General features: G+C 39.7%; 1 long non-coding RNA gene across 1 annotated transcript; it reads left to right on the top strand.

Annotated features, from left to right (window-relative positions):
• Nucleotides 1-2337: 2337 nt before the first annotated feature.
• Nucleotides 2338-6220, top strand: LOC134478561 (uncharacterized). Its single transcript, XR_010051274.1, has 2 exons — nt 2338-2450; nt 4694-6220. It is a non-coding gene; the product is annotated as an uncharacterized LOC134478561 (long non-coding RNA).
• Nucleotides 6221-6519: the final 299 nt, after the last annotated feature.

Here is a 6519-nt window from a genome sequence, read left to right as displayed (position 1 = left end):
TGATCTAAATGTACTGTACATGTGATTGATTTCACCATGAAAAGGCAAGACTTGGCAAAGGAAACGTGGTGAGCGCACTGGAGAACATTTCCCTGCCAGGGCTTCCTATTACATGAGTGTAAACGCGATCTTGAAGGGAGGGGGAAGGTCCCATGGAGATGTGCAAAGCCCCCAGTATCACAGTCTCCTTCACAATCACTCCTCAGGGCCAGCCAGGGTTGTGAACTAAAAAGGAAATGCCTTTGTCCTGTGATCATTATATCCAGGGAAAGACAGGCTATCCATTCATTTTTTGAATCCTTTTTTCTGTAATCAACAGGTTTTTTAAAGTGATAATATTCAATCACTTTTTTCTTTTCTTCCATTTTTTAAAAAAATACATTAAACATTTTGGTGGCTTAAAAAGAGTTTAGTCAATTCCAGGATGTGGACAGTTAGGATGTCAGCAATGCCCCTAACCTAATGTCATTAAATGTTCAACAATGACTTTAAAATAAGAAGCTTTTTGGAAGTTATGTCTTTGAAGTTTCATTAATTAGTCATATCATTGGGAATGTATGGCTAAAGTAAATTACAGTGTTTAAAATATCTACTCTTTCAATGTGAAAAATGAAAGGATCCTGCTACCTTGTCTTTATACTAATGAAGATATTATTAATTGGTTTAGCAAAAACATAGATCTAACCATAATGTGCAACAGTTATTAAAGATAATTAACTACAGATCATTGGTTTGAAACATCTAGTCCAAAATGATTTCTGAAGGGCACATTATTCTACGAGATAAAATAATTAAATTTCTAACTGCTGCACGAGACAACTGTGGCATATCTAGCGTTTTAATTTCTTTTGTTCTATTCTCAGGGTACTCTTACTGTTTTAGGTTGTGAAAAAGCTACCCGTGTTTCACAGTGAGCACTCTGTTCAGCATGTTTCACCGAAATCTTTCATGTCTATGGAAAAATTATGATTGAAAGAAAAGGATTACAATGATACTAGACCTAATAAAAAGCCCACATAAATTTAGCTGCTTTTTACTGCACAGAGGAGCATGGTAAATCAAACAAATAAAAAGCTAAACAAGTTACTTTAATGAAATACCTTTCAGGCACATCCCTTGCAGCATCTATTTTTAAAAAGAGGAAAGCTTCACATTTGCAAAATAAATAAGACAAAATATAAGTACGGACATACGCCAAGTGTGCGTGGAGTAATGAATAATGTAATCATGGGCATGTGCATAACATTAAACAATGACAGTAAAAACAGTTGAGGCATTAGAACAGAAGACTGTTTATTAAAAGCTATAAGATTAGAGAGAAAAAACATTCTTGCTATATTGCTAAAACAGTTTTGCTTGGTATTTACTATTTGATGCTCAATTAAATTAAAAGGAAAATATTATGACTCAAGTGCCAATAACAGCTTTTGGAATTCTAAACAAAACTCTGACCATAATATTTCATACTAATAGCACATTGAGATATTCATGGACAACTATGTTTAGAATGAGGCAAGAAGTCTATATTAATGTCGCTGTCAAATGTCCAAATTTTAAAAATATTTATCATATTATCTTATGACCAGGAACTTTGCTTTGTATAAAAACCGACAATGAAAAATAATATTAACATGCCTTCTTTTAAGAAGCAATTCAGATTTATATTAAGTCTAAACTTGGAAGAAGGTGGGAGAAGGCTATGTGCCTTGAATCTTAGCTCAATACTTCCACATAAATTATTATTTTTAAAAAAACTGTTAAAATCTTGCTTTAATTCAGTGAAGGTACATTTGGTAAGACAGGATTTAAAAAAAACCTATAAAAATAATGATATTTCTTGCTAGCATTGAAGTTTAGAACATAATTGAATGAAGAACTTGCTAAGTTTATACTGATGTGAACTCCAGGTATTTAGGATGAAAATAGCCAAAATGTTTTATATATTTTTTTTTCTGTTAAGCATATAGTAATGTGTAGAAATCCCTGAAAAATGTAAACCATGAAGGGAAAAGAGTTTTACAGGGTAAATGGGAGTAAAGTCATTGCAACTACTTATTTCAGATCAATGTTTTTGAACAAACATACTGTGGACTGCTAGCCTCCTACGAGGAAAAGAAGAGGTTATTTGGTTAAAGGTTTGGGGATACAATATACTGTATTCTCCCTTTATAGATATGTAGCACACATAAGCACAATCTTAAAGGCTCTGGAAAGTCCTGCAAGCACAGTGTTCACCTACCTGTCAAACTTTTGTTAACCTGAAATGCTCATTCACAGGGCATTAACACAGAGATTCTGCTCTAAGGACCCTTATGAAGCTAAGCCTGGTTGGATTTCAAAACTCCCAAAGTCACTTTCTGTGTTCCTGGCATGATATCACATTCCTCCCCTTCAGCCACCTGACTTGCATTCCACTGAAATCACTCTAAGGATTTGCTAGATCGTTCCAGGTTAGTATTTTACTTGCTTTATTACCTTGCTGAGGGATATTTGCCATAAAATGTTTTGTTCTAATTGTAGAAGACAAAAAAACCTGAAAATCTGGGAGAGGGGTATGAGGAATGTCAGTCGCCCTGGTTGGGTGACACAGGCAGTGCTTCTGTCGGGGACAAGGTAGCATGACCGGCTGCCCCAGGACAAGCAGTCACTGATAGTAAGGTAGATGACTTTATGTCATCAGGCCAGGGAACCGCGGTTAGGGCCACCTGATTTAGAAAGGGCATTTCCTAGGCGGTTCTCCGGGCCAGTCTCTGTCACTCCATACTGTCCCTAGGCACGAATCTGGACTAATTTGTCACTTACTGCCTTACACTGATGACTCATTTTTTGGCTCCAAGCATTCTTACATTTCATTTCTTGGTCTTAACAACCTTATATATTCCATCTTTCTACCATGCGTCACCCCCACCCCCCAAATTCATTTGTGCGCCAAGACAAGGATTTTAAACTGGCTACCAGAATACTGTCCTTAAACAAATTTTTTCCTTTAGCCCCACTTTTTTTTTTTTCTTTGAGGTTTGGGGAGGCCGTTAACACGAGAACACTGCCCACAGGTAAATCCTAGGGACCTGACTGCCTGCAGTGTTCCAAGAGAAGTCCAAGGCTCATCCGTGCACTAAGCCATCCAGGTGGAAGTCCTGGGTTCTTCCAAGTCCAGCCGCGCCCCCCTCTGGCTGCTCTCACCCCTGTGCTGTGGCAAAACCAGGCCTCTCATAGCTCAGGAAGCTGAGAAGCCAGCTGGCCCAGAAGGCACTTTTGAGCAAATGTCCTAACGATTGTGGTCAGATGAATCTTTCCCTTCATGTTTTCATAGAAAAAAAAAAAAATCCTAAATCATTGGAAAGAGGGCCAAAGGTCTGTGATACTCAATAAATGTAGGCGTTTCTCCTGACACTAGATTTCAATCTCTCCAGCCTCTGGAAGATTGCAACCAGAACAGAACTTTCTATAAGCCAGAGGCAGGCTTGAATGAGGGAGGCATCAGAAAGCAGAGTTGTGGACACCTGCACAGCTGGAAGCCTCAGCTCACTGCTCACAAGAGCAGCCTGGGGGCTGCGGGGCAGGTCCAGTGGAGCCTGGCTTCGGGGCCTCCTTCTGGGCGGCTGGCTGTCTGTAAGCTGCCCCTCCTCGGCTCTGCTCGCTGAGGGCCGCCAGGGGAGGTTAAGGATGTGCGGGAATCAGATGGAGAGGTGGAGCCATCTGCTCTAACTTCCAAGTTATTCTTGGCTCGGGAGCTGCAGCTTTGGTCTGGGTCTTTTAACAGTTCGTTTAGCTGAGGAGGACGGAGTGGATTCACAATAGGAGGCCCTGGTATTGGTGAGGTTTCATTTATTTGCAGCAGTTTTTCTGTTCCCTTTTTGTGACTGCCATCTTCTAATTGCTTCTCTGTGCTTCCCCGCCCCCATCTACTCTTCCTCTTCCTCCTACCCCTACTCCCCTGCCTCTCCCCTTCCTTCTTTGATTTCTTCCCAAGGAACTGCTTCTCTTAGGTGGTTACTGAGTCACTTCTTCCCAGCACTACTTCCAAGATGTTTACCACCAAGGATCACTTACGCACATGTTTAAAATGCTCAGCACACAGTGTCTTCTGGGATATTCGTGTTGCATTTGAAGTGCACCCAAAATGTCAGTACCACAAATGTGTGTGGTTAACCTGTTAGCTTAGGTTTTCTACAGGTTATTTATTTTTTTAGTGGATATTGAGCATCAGCTTTCTCTCATCCAGTGTATCCTGGGAGAAGGAAAGGGTAGGTGGAATCTTTCATTTTTTAGCCATCATAATTTGTCCTGCCCTGAAAGTTTCTTTTCACCATCTTTCTCCCTCGTTTTCCTTCTTTATCTCCCTCTGTCTCTGTCCTTTCCCCTTCTCACTCCTTAAAAAGCTGCTTCAACTCCAGGACTCCGTGACTATGAGATCACATGACTCAAACCTGCTCTGGAGTCTGCCTCATTTTTCAATGTGTAACTAGATTCCCACGCAGAGATTTCTATCATTTTGGCCTGACTCCTTGACATAACTATATGTTCATCTCTGCCCCCCTCAACTTTTTAAAATTGACAATTGCCCTTTAGAATTTAAGTAAATAGCATGGGAAAGGAAGAAAGAAAGGGTTCACAATTTGAAAATGCATATTTAGATAGAAAATAAAACTTACTTGGCAGATTTTTATAAGTTTGTTTTTCATAATTGTAGAAAATGTACTAAAAGTCGATGATAAGGAAATCCAAGCCAGATGTGGGGGCTCGCCTGCGTGCCCAGCACTTGGGAGGCTGAGACGGGAGAATTGCTGTGAGTTCCAGTCTGGGCTACATAGTGAGTCAAGGCCAGCCTGAACCACAAAGTGAGGCCCTGTCTTAAACAACCAACCAACCAACCTAAAGGAAATCCGATCGCAAATTCCTAAAAGGAAGCTGATATTGCCAAAATGGAGTAAAAAAGAAGTGTCCTGATCAGTTTACCAATTGAAAAAGGAAATGCATTATGATATAGGCTACCATTCTTTGCTGTAAGTTTCTCGGTTCAGCTCAAATGAAGTCTCAGGCTCCTCCTACATCCCAGTACCTAGGTGGGCAAAGCCAGCAGAATGACCTAGATTGGTGAGAAGAAGTCTCTTTGGCATCTCTGGGCTCTCTGATGTGAGTTTAATGCTCAGTATCCAACCAGCCAATCCTCTGTCCAACCTGCAGACAGAAACTAGGTCTAAATTGTCTACTGCATGGGTTCAGGAACAATTTCCATCTGGGCCTCTCTTTTCTTCATATGGAAAGCACCTACTGCCACGTGACTGTTGAGAGCAGGAATTCCAAGGCTTTGGCTATATGACGTCGTGATGTCTCTGGAGGAAAATTAGAATCAAGAGACTTGAATTTGAGTCCCATATCTGTTGGTTACCAACTGAGGGTCACCTGGATTTTCCTATAAAACATTAACAACAAATAATACATACTTCATGAGGATGATTGTGGGATTAAAGAAACTGATGACAACCTCAGCCGAAGAATGCAAAGCCGCCAGAAACTGGGGAGGTATAAATGAGTAAAGCAGTACAAGAAATACTTAGGCTAATTTGGAGCCAGTGACGCAGCCTTTGACAAATTTGTGATTTTCTGTCCTGCTAAAGAGGCAGCTGTTCTATTCAGCTTCAGCCAGTTTTTGCATTGGAAAAAATGCAGACCTGGTGTTGCCAGATTTTTGGGGAAGCTGGAAATCCGGACTTTTATGTGAAACCTCCCAATTTTTAGTTTTTGGCAATTAATTCAGATTTAAAGGATTGCGTAGCCAAAGAAAACACATCTGCAGGCCACATACACTCCAGGAAGCCTCTCGCTGTGACTTCTGATATATGTGAACATGTTTGTAATAGAACCCACCTCATTATAAGTATGCCATAAATATTTGCCTCATCTTTCCTTGTGATAACCAACATGAGAAAAGAAAAATAATTGATTTGAGGTTTTTGGAAAGTTATCACATTACTTACTCTTAAGGATCTGATTTGTTATGTAAGTCGTGTACTAACTTGTTTAGCCTTATCCACTGTTATGTTAAAATACTTAACTTGGATATAGATTGTACTTTGGAAAATTTAATTGGGTCCTCCGATTTTGTAGCAGAAGTTTAAGGTTTGTTAGAAGACATATACTTAAAATATAGACAGTTCTGCATCACAGCAAGGAAACTACATTTTTTTCAATTTTCAAAAAAATTAAGCAAAAGCTATATTTGTGGCATATTACATGGTGTTTTGATACATGTATACATTGTAAAATGGCTAAATAAAACTATTTCACATATGCTTTACCTCACACACTTTTGTGGTGAGAACTCTAAAATTCTATTCCTCATGAATTTTCAAGTATATAATATATTCCACAACCTGGAGTCACCAAGGTGTGCAATCCATCTCTAGAACTCATTCATCCTGTCTCACTGAAATGTGGTGTCTTTTGCCCAACATCTTTCTGGTTTCTTCACCCCTCAGCCTCTGGTAACCACAGGAAAATTCACATTTCTGATGC

Source organism: Cavia porcellus, unplaced genomic scaffold (assembly GCF_034190915.1).
Source record: "Cavia porcellus strain 051 isolate PalLab524CR breed Dunkin Hartley unplaced genomic scaffold, mCavPor4.1 scaffold_13, whole genome shotgun sequence".
In the NCBI taxonomy this organism is placed as follows: domain Eukaryota; kingdom Metazoa; phylum Chordata; class Mammalia; order Rodentia; family Caviidae; genus Cavia; species Cavia porcellus.
Note: the sequence above shows the minus strand (reverse complement) of the source record. Positions and strands in the feature narration are given on the sequence as shown.